This window comes from Dipodomys ordii, unplaced genomic scaffold (genome assembly GCF_000151885.1).
Source record: "Dipodomys ordii isolate 6190 unplaced genomic scaffold, Dord_2.0 Scaffold71, whole genome shotgun sequence".
NCBI classification, from domain to species: Eukaryota; Metazoa; Chordata; class Mammalia; order Rodentia; family Heteromyidae; genus Dipodomys; species Dipodomys ordii.
Window position 1 is genome coordinate 351671 of NW_012267287.1, and position 10525 is coordinate 362195.

The 10525-nt window shown below is 51.9% G+C and overlaps 1 protein-coding gene across 1 annotated transcript in view; it reads right to left on the reverse strand.

Annotated features, from left to right (window-relative positions):
* Dgkq (diacylglycerol kinase, theta 110kDa) overlaps positions 1 to 10525 on the reverse strand; it is a 24454-nt gene that overhangs the window by 12959 nt on the left and 970 nt on the right. The window lies entirely within an intron of this gene.

The window sequence follows — 10525 nt, forward strand, 5'->3', positions numbered from 1 at the left end:
TGGCTTTTTTCTTTTTGCTTATGTGGTGCTGAGGAATCAAACCCAGGGCCTCAGGCATGCAAGGCAAGCGCTCTACCACTGAGCCACCTTCCCAGCCCTGGTGTTTGTTTTTGGTTTGAGGTTTTTTTGTTTTTCTTTTTTAGGGGGCAAAGGGAGAAAGGGTGAGCAAATGCAATCATGCTGTTCAGTATATATTGTGTGGAAAATGAACTGTGTAACTCGTGGGCAGAGGCTTCCCGTCTATGAGCAAGTGCAAACTGAGCATAAGCAAAGGAGGAGATGACATTGTTCAAAAAAAGAAATGTATTCGGCCGGCATCAGTGGCTCACGCCTGTAATCCTAGCTACTCAGGAGGCTGAGATCTGAGGATCACGGTTCAAAACCAGCCCAGGCAGGAAAAGGCCGTGAAACTGCCATCTCCAATAAACTATCAGAAAACCAGAAGTGGCACTGTGGCTCAATGGTAGAGCGCTCGCCTTGAGCTCTTGAAGAGTTGAGGGACAGCGCCAAGGACTAGATTCAGGCCCCATGACCAACAGAAGAAAAGAAAAGGTGGCTCAGTGGTAGAGCACTTGCCTTGCATGCCTGAGGCCCTGGGTTCGATTCCTCAGCACCACATAAGCAGAAAAAAAGAAAAAGAAAAATCTGTTAGTGTTACTGTGGCTCAAGTGGTAGAGCACTAGCCTTGAGCTGAAGAGCTGAGGGACAGCGCCCAGGCCCAGAGTTCAGGCCCCATAACCGGACCCAGAAATAAAAAAAAAAGTACCTTTCCTTTTGTGTAACATCCGTTCCCTCATCCTACCTCCATCACAAGTTGCATAATTCACATTCATGTCCAGTGCAGCCAGTGCACTGTCCTGCTGCACTTTGAAAGTCATCTTTAAAAGAAAAACTCATATCTGATGGTTTGTTTTTTTTTGTTTTTGGTCGGTCGTGGGACTTGAACTCTGGGCCTGGGTGCTGTCCCTCAGCTCTTCAGCTCAAGGCAAGCACTCTACCACTTGAGCTACAGCGCCACTTCCGGTTTTCTGGTGATTTATTGGAGATAGGAGTCTCACGGTCTCTCCTGCCCAGGCTGGCTTTGAACCGAGATCCTCAGATCTCAGCCTCCTGAGTAGCTAGGATTACAGGTGTGAGCCACCAGCGCCCGGCATATCTGATGGTTTTTGCAAAACTTTTAACTGTTTTCTGATCCAGTATGTTAATTAAAACGTCCAGCAAACAATACTGCCATCAGACCCTCCTGCAAACTTCCTGAAACAACAGGCTTATTGCAGAAGATGCAGATGCACATGTGTCTGAGCACAGCCTGTCCTCACATTGGCGTCAGCTCTCAGATACGGTCTCCCTTGGGCAGTCTACTTACGGCTCTCGGTCCCCCGGTTTTAGAGGTTTCTCACTGTCAACTAAGCCATAGCTAAGCCCCGTGGCCTGAGAGGTTCATGAGCAGGCCTTCCTTGTTCGTGGTCTGGGAGCAACAAGACAGCACAGTACACTGGCACAGTTAGGTTATGGTAAGGGTGGTTCTTATTCACTTCCCTCAGCCCTTCCCAGCAAAGACACCATCCGCCATTGTGCCTCAGGCTCACACGTCGGAGTCCTAGCCCTCAGTACCACAGAAAGTGACCTTTGGAGCTACAGCACTACAGAGATAATCAGGTTAAAATGACACCAGGCTAAGCCTAAAGTCCAACAGTATTGGTGTCCTTGAAAGGAAGTTTGGACAAAGACACACACTGCGGACACACAAGGACTTGTGACGGTTCCACAGGCCAGGATTGCTGGCTACTACCTGGAGCAGGAAAGAGCCATGGGGCAAATTCTCTTTGGGACACTCAGAAGGAACTGGATCCCCAACATATCCATCCCAAGTTCAGCCTTCAGGACCATGAGATATGTTTCTGTGGTTCAGGTCCTGTGGTGCTTTGTTACTTACCATGGACCCAAATTGCACAGAATCATCAGCATCAGAGTTGGAATCAGTGTGCATATGTACAGTATTTGGTGACTGTCTTCTTTTGCCTCTGAGCTTCATAGGTCAGGCTTTTTAACTGCTGCCATGAATTGGTCTCTTAATTGGCACCCCGTGCAAGGTTGTGTATCTACTTCTTACTGTTTTATAATGGGCTCACGGCTATGACCCTGAGTTGTTAAAAATGATGCTTCGATGTCTGGAAACCATATACCCTATATCCATTTGCCACTCGACAGACACAAGAGGTGACAGAACATGCTACACTCACTTTAGAAGATAACGCCAGTTTTCAGAACATTGAAACAGAAGTAGAAATCTATATCAGCTCTGCGGAAGATTCTCTCTGCTGCCAGTTTTGCCAATGCTGGAACTCAGCTTCACATTCCAAGATCTATATAGTAGGAATGGCAAAGCATCATGCACAGCCTGACCTCCTCATCTCCCCTCAGGGTGTCATGGTCCATCCTGTCCTCCTCATCTCCCCTCCAGCATCCTCACTGGCCACAGCCCCCTGTCTCCTGCAGCTCTTTTGTGAGGTTGTCAGTGCTCTGGCCCTTTTCTCCTGATGGGTAGGAGCTCTCTGGACTCTGCAGTGTGTTCTGGTCTGAGAGAGTGGTGCTGGTTATTTGCTGCCTTGTGGCTGTGCAGACAGGGGACAGTCAGATTCCACCAGCCTGGTCACTTGATTCTGGTCCTTGATTAACACAGACCTCAGCCTCCCAAGTTTCTAGGATTATGGGTGTGAGCCCCTGTGTCTGGCTTAGCTACATTTTTGTTGTCTCTTCTTATAATAATTTTGAAGTATTATTTTTCCAAGGAGAAAGGAGACAATTGAGCCTCTCAAGCATGGCTCTTTGAAAACAAGATGTGACTCATGGTGTGGACCTCGTACATGTTGATCTTCACGGCAGGTTACAGGATGCACATGGTGAGATCTCTCTCAGAGCTGGGAGGAAGTCAGCCTGGTTTCCCATCTGCAAACTAGCTTCTGAGCTGGCCTCCCTGAGGTGAGGTGTCACAGGCTCTCTGTCCCTGTCGTTCTGGTGTTGTGCCCTCATGTCACCTTGACACGTCAGCGCTTGCTTCACGTCAGCACGCCCGTCACTCGAGCCCTGTGAGTCATCCCTGGTCTTCTGTGGCTGAACTGTTCCTGGAAGCCGACTTCCCACCAGGATGCCTGGCCTTTGCTCCAGCATGAAAGGAAGTGGCTGAGAGGAACACAAATAGATTCTTCCCAGCCCTAACTGATGTGTCCATGACTCAATTTCCCTTTGGCCGGGTCCCTAAAATGCCCATGGCTTCTCTAGCACCAGAAAGCTGGTGACAGAGTGTGATTATACATGGTGGGATGGTCGCACAGCTCGGGGAAGCTTACAGAGATCTATGACCCTGTGAGTAAGCGAATGATGGCACGCGACCTGGGCTGCTCCTGGGACCTTTGTCCTCTTTGCCAGCTCCTTGTGGTCGTTGAGCTTTTGTGGCTACGTTTAGGATGTCCACACTCTCTTGGGACCAGCTCTCCAGACTTGTCAACACCTGGCCTTCCTTCTCACCGTCTGTCAACTCTGCTCCTCCCCGCTGGCCCCACATCCACTTTGAAGGATGAGGGCTGTGGGGCAGGTTCCAGTCAGACAGTCCGTGGCCATGGAGACGGTCTCTGCGGCACAGGGCCAGCTCTGGGCCAGCTCCGTGGGGCCCTGGTTTGGGCGGGGCAGACATAGGAGTTGGCATGCCCAGGCCTTTACTGGGGTTCTCTGGGAAGGTCTGGGTGAGGCAGTGGCTTTAGGAGTGGATGGCCCACATAACTTCCCTGCATCAAAGTCGGCCTGGCTGGGACAGAGGCAGGGAGAGTGCTGGTTTGTAGAGACCATTACAGGAAGTTCATGCTCAACTCCGGTTGGTGTTCATGGCAAAGGGAATCAACTTACTGTCAGAAACTGGCCATCCTGAGGTCAAAGGTCAGCATCAAAAACACAAAATAAGAAATACAGTGAGGACAGTCAGGACAGACAAGGAATAGAAAGGGCAGAGAGAGCCATCGACAGACACAAACCAGGTTTGTGCTGAAGGGAAGAAAGCCCCACCCGGTGCCATGCTGTCGTCCTGGCTGTTTGTGAGGCTGCGGCGGTGGGGCGGCCGGGAAAGGCTGCGGGAGAAGCTGGCTTGCTGGGAGCCTCCGCCACCTGACAACCCTGGGTGTGGAGAATGGAACTCCGTCCAGGAGCACGCTCAGGCAGAAAGAGACCCCGCCTCCAACACAACCCGCTCCAGAAAGAGCTGGAGCTGTGGATTCGTAGTGTAGGCTCTTGAGTTCCAATTCCAGTACCTCTCAGACAGACAGACAGACATAGGATTTCTGTGTAGGAAGTGACTAATTATGGAGGGCAGAAGGGAAACGGGGAAAGTACCACCCTGCTCCAGCACAGGCTCCTTCCCTACCCCTTCCTCTGATCAGCCAGAGAACTGAAAGTCCTCAGCTTTGGATAGCTAAAACCTACAGAAGGGCTAACAGCCTAGAAGACGGAAAAAGGGATGAGTAAGGACAGGTACAACAAACCCCTAAAAACAAGGGGAGCAAATAAAAGCCCAGTTGGGCCTGTTCTTTTACCTGGGAAAAATTAAGATTGTCTCCTGTGGCTAAGGGCTGACGCTGCAGTCCCATCTACCAGGTCCCTGATTAAGTCTGACAGAATTGAAGTATGAGGGATATCTGGCCCACAGCGGGCATGTTTCCCTTCCAGACATGAGCGTCTGTGCTGTTCCATGCTGGTTTGAGGTGCACAGCATGGTCTGCCTTTGCCAGAGGAGACACAGGCTTTTCCAGGCTGCCCTGAGAACAGGGAACTTTGTCTTCTTGTCTGCAGGGAAATTCCCAAGCTCTCTTTCTTAGGAGCACTATGGGATTCTATTCAAGGAATGAATACACTCATTGGACACCTAATATCCAATGTCTTTCATTTCTCTCTGTATTCTGCTGAGAACTTATTCCTTGTTTACAAATTTTACTCCCAAAGTTTACAGGTGCCCTCACACTGCCCCCAAGGCTCCTACCATGATGGCCTGGGCACCTCTCCAGCACACTGGGCCAGGCTCCCAGCCTGTGCGTGAGCCACCTGCTGGGCTTTCCTGGAGGCAGAGGCTGACCCCCCCCCCCCGCCCTGCTGCTCATAGCTAGGCCTTCTCGGGACAGGGCAAGCTGGGCATTACGGCATGCCCATTGCCGTAACGGGTGTCTTCCCTGCCTAATTCCTCGCAGAATCTGGGGTGCTGGGGAGAAATGCCTCTCCCAGGTCCCTAGCCTGGGAGGTCACAGGGTGAAAAACGTGGGAGCTGGCAGACCATGTGCGCGGCTCGGTGACTGGTATCCCACAGTAGTGCTCAGGGAACAGCTGCTGAGGTCCATCCCCTGGGCCGAGGACCCTGGCACAAGAGGAGCCCAGGAGGCCCACATCTGGCCATCCTCCAGCGAGTCACCTTAGCCAGGATGCCCTAGCTAACAGATGGCCTCATCTTCACACAATGGTGCCCTGCCAGGCAGTAAAAGCATCCCCTCCTGGGAAGCACCTCTCTACCAGAGGCCTGGCTAGGCCACCCGCCTTCCCTTCACAGCCCTCGCGGGGCCCAGCTGCAGCAATCTTCTCTGGTCACTGGAGACTCCTCTCCTGTGTCAACCTCCCCCTGCCGTCTCTAGAAGCTCACGGATGAGTTTAGGGCCTACTGGATGATCCCAGATAATCTCCCACTTGAAGCCTCCTAATCCAATCACACCTGCCAAGTCCCAGGTACTGGGTCTCAGCTACAGGCTCGGGGCTAGGACAATGGAGTTCTCTATCAGAGGCCACTGTCCAATGTCTCATGACCTACCAATACCTTCACATATCTGGATGCTGTTAAGCCATGCAGGTCAAGAGCAAAATTTAGGCTTGCTACAGACCAGCCATTAGCTTTCAGCTCTGCCCTCTTCAGCCCTCCCTGCTCGGGGGCCTGGCTGGGGTTCTATTGCAAGGGTTTCTGCTGCAAGATGTCCTCAGCAGAGGGGTTGGTGGCAAAGGTTCTTTGCTTTGCTTTTTTGTCAGTCGTGGGGCATGAACCCTGGGCTTGGGTGCTGTTCTTGCGCTCTTCAGCTCAAGGTGAGCGCTCTACTGCTTCCAGTTTTCTGGTGGTTTATTGGAGATAAGAGTCCCACAGGGCTGGGAAGGTGCTCAGTGGTAGAGCGCTTGCCTTGCATGCCTGAGGCCCTGGGTTTGATTCCTCAGCATCACATAAGCAAAAAAGCCAGAAGTGGCTCTGTGACTCAAGCGGTAGAGCGCTAGCCTTGAGCTGAAGAGCTGAGGAACAGCGCCCAAGCCCAGAGTTCAGGCCCCACAACCGGACCCCCCCCCCAAAAAAAAGAGTCCCACAGACTTTCCTGCATGGACTGGCTTTGAACTGCGATCCTCAGATCTCAGCCTCCTGAGTAGCTAGGATGACAGGCGTGAGCCACCAGAGCCCAGCTGAGCTCTTGTTTTTTTGAGACAAGGTCTTGCTATGTAGTCCAGGTCTTGAACTCAAATCTGCCCGTTTCAGGAGTTGTAGTGCTAGGGTTGAAGGTGCGCTGCCACACACACCCTTCACCATGTTGCCTCCTTTTTTTTTTTTTTTTAAATGTTAGTTGTGGGGCCTGAACTCTGGGCCTGGGCGCTGTCCCTCAGCTCTTCAGCTCAACACTAGCACTCTACCACTTGAGCCACAGCACCACTTCTGGTTTTCTGGTGAAGAGATAAGAGTCTCACAGACTTTACTGTCCAGGCTGGCTTTGAAGCATGATCCTCAGATCTCAATCTCCTTAGTAGCTAGGATGACAGGCGTGAGCCACTGGTGTGAGGATATGATGTTGCCTCTTAGTTATTTGCTTATTTATCATTTTTGCAGTATTGGAGTTTTAACTCAGGCCCTAAAGCTTGCTTGGCTGGTGCTATACCAGCTGAACACACTCCTCTAGTCCTGCTTTGTGCTAGTTATCTTGGAGATGGTGTCTCTCAGATTTTTCTGCCCAGGCCGAGCTCAAACCAAGACCCTCAGATCTCAGCCTGAGTAGCTAGCATTACAGAGTGAGCCACCAGCGCCCAACGTCGTCACATGATTTCTTGGTCCTGTGCCTTCCTGTCTTTCCACCTTTCATTCTTTCTCTTATTTCTTTTTTTTGGGGGGAGGGTCCGGTTGTGAGGCCTGGGCGCTGTCCCTCAGCTCTTCAGCTCAAGGCTAGCGCTCTAGCGCCACTTCTGGCTTATTTTGTTTTGCTTATGTGGTGCTGAGGAATCGAACCCAGGGCCTCATGCATGCAAGGCAAGTGCTCTACCACTGAGCCATCTTCCCAGCCCCTCTTTGTTCATTTTTTTGTCAGTCATGGGCTTTCAACTCTGAGACTGGGCGCCGTTCCTGAGTTCTTCAGCTCAAGGCAAGTGCTCTACCACTTGAACCACAGCACCTCTTTAGGTTTTCTGGTAGTTAATTGGAGATAAGAATCTCACAGACTTTCCTGCCCTGGCTGGCTTTGAACTTGATCCTCAGATCTCAAGCTCCTGAGTAGCTAGGATGACAGGCGTGAGCCACTGGTGCCCTGCTTGTTTACTTTTTCTTACTCTTGTTATTGCATGTTATTTTAGCTTCCAGAGCCAATTTGGGTTCAGACATGATTACCTATCACCTCAAACTACTTGAATTTCAAAAGAACATCTTCACTCCTACCCATCATGCCACGTAATACCTTTGGAAATTGTCATTGGTAGAATTCAGATTCTTCCAATTAACCAAAAGGCAGAAACTCACTGATGTGACAGTGTGTCACTGCTGGATTTTATTGAGTAGTAAACAGTACATATTCCAGGTTGTGAGTTGTCCTGACCGCACCCAGCTGACCATCTTTTCCTGAGCCAGGACCTATTCCAGCCTTGTGTTCTGAGGACTTCTGGTTAACCTTCCAACAGGGGATAGCTGCTCTTCTGGGAGGTAGCTGGGTTTGTGGCCGTCTTCATTCACTCAGAGTGTGAGGTGATCTGAGGCTGGGTTTACATTTCTCTTGAGGAAAATCCAGTGCCTGGCTTACCTTTGCTTTAGCATGATGTGGTCCTGAGTCTGTACCTGCCCAAACCTGCAGACTCTCCACCTTGTCCCTGACTGGAAGCTTTCTTCCCAGATGATCTGCAGCGGATCCCTGCTTCTCTCCAGGGGCGGTCCTCAGAAGCATGGATCAGAAATAGTCTTGTGCCGGGCTTCAGTGGCTCACGTTTGAAATACTAGCTAACCAGGAAGCTGAGAGCTGAGGATCATGGTTCAAAGTCAGCCTGAGGAGGAAAATCCATGAGACTCTTATCTCCAATTCACTACCAAAAAGCTGGAAGTGGAGCTGTGGATCAAGTGGCAGAGTGCTGGTATTGGGTAAAATAGCTCAGGGACAGTACCCAGGCCCTGAGTTCAAGCCCTAGGACCCACATGATAGAATACAGAAAGTTAAAAAGAAAGTAACAGTCTTGTTCCCCCTGCTAGGCTTCCAGTTTTTAAGAATTAAACTATGTCATGTGACATTTCTAGCCACTATCTCTCAGTCAGTGAATCTCTGAGAAGGTATTCTTGTGCAGTCGTTTTTGTGGGCTCTCTTTTCTCTGGTCTATTTTTTTTTTCTGGGTCCTGGGGCTTGGAACTCAGGGCCCAGCTAGGATCACAGGTGTGAGCCACCAGCCTCTGGACTTGTTAGTTTGTTACTATGTAACCCAGGCTTGCCTACACCTTGCGATTTTTGCACCCCCACTTCTTGGGGAGGGAGGAGGCTGGGATTACAGGCATGCTCAACACAGCCAGGCTTTCCTATTCTCTACTGCCTTTTAGTTTTTTAATTGTTTCTATTTTTAAATTTTTTTGTAGGTTGTGGGGCTTGAACTCTGGGTGCTGTCCCTCAGCTCTTCAGCTCAAGACTAGTGCTCTACTACTTGAGCCACACAGCCATTTCCAGTTTTCTGAGTAGTTTATTGGAAATAAGAGGTTTAAAGGCTTTCCTGCTGGGGCTGGCTTTGAACCGAGATCCTAAGATCTCTGTTTCCTTAGTAGCTAGGATTACAGGTGTGAGCCACCACTAACTTTTATTATCATTTTTTTTGCATTGTGTTTTCCTATCTGCTAGCTAGAATTATATGTTCTTGTTTTTCTGTTGAATAACTGACATTTTCACTTGAAATTTCAAACCTAATTAATAATATGTTGACTCCTCTTTAAATAAAAAGACCCCAGAACACGGTAACTGCCATGTTCCTCCTTCTATTCAATGGTTAGCCGTCCACTGTTTAGGTTCTGCTGTTGGGCTGTTCTCTGCACTCCTAGTGTTTTATGCAACACTTGCATTGGCTGTCATATTATATCAGTCCATTCTTCTGGGAAATTTATCCTTCCTGATAGAGACATTCCTGGGCTCGGGCATCTCATCTACACGTCAATGAAGTAAGCCCCTGTAGCTCTTTGTATTTTGCTCATATGATGAAATACCTGAGTCTGGGTTGTCTTAAAACAGAAGAGATTCATTTAGCTTCCGGAGTTGGAGGCTGTGAGACGGCAGAGCAAAGCTTTAGAGAGGCCTCCTGACACGTGCTAAAGGGGAAGCCAGAAAGCCTGGCACACCTGCAGAGGGCAGGACTTCCCACAGGGAGGCCCCCGGCAGCCCGACCCCTCCTGCCCGGCCCGGGCCGCCACCCGCCCCGCCCCGCCCCGCGGCCCTGCTGCGGGCACAGGCCCAGCCTTCCAAACCCGCCGCCACCGGCTTGCCGCCGCCGTCCTGGCAGACCACCGCTCTCTCCACGGGTGGTTTTCAAAGTCTCACGACTCGCTGGCAGCTCTAGCAAGTCTAAGTGCGACGCAGCCGACTCTGCAGGCCTGCGTTCTGTTGTCCGACATCTCTGAATTCTCGGCCACACTCCTGAACATCCTGTCGCGCGGTCTCCAGGCGTGCAGTCCGCGGTCTGACCGCACACCAGCGTCGCGGCTCAGCGCAGAGGCCACGGGGTGCTCCGAGAGACCCCGAGACTTGTCACCCTGAGGAGCTGCGCCTCTGCCGGGGGGCCTGGCCTTCTCCGGGCCAGCGCTGAGATGTGGGGGGCGCGGACGGAATCCCAGCGCGCGGGCGGACGGACGGACGGACGGAATCCCAGCGCGCGGACGGACGGACGGAATCCCAGCGCGCGGGCGGGCGGACGGACGGAATCCCAGCGCGCGGACGGACGGACGGACGGAATCCCAGCGCGCGGGCGGACGGACGGGCGGAATCCCAGCGCGCTCGCTGCCCGAAGTGGCGGCGCCCGAGCTCCAGGCAGGTCCTGCGACCTGACCCCGCCCTCCTCCTCACTCCCCGCCCCTCCCCCTCTTCCTGCCCCCTCCCCCCTCCTGCTCCTCCCCACTTCCTCCCCACCTCACCTCGATCCTCACCAGTGAACAGCCCGCAGTGGCCCCGGGATTCGAGTCCAGGATCCTAGGTCCGGGGTCCCAGATCCTGGGTCCGGGTCGGGGGTCCGGGGTCCCAGATCCTGG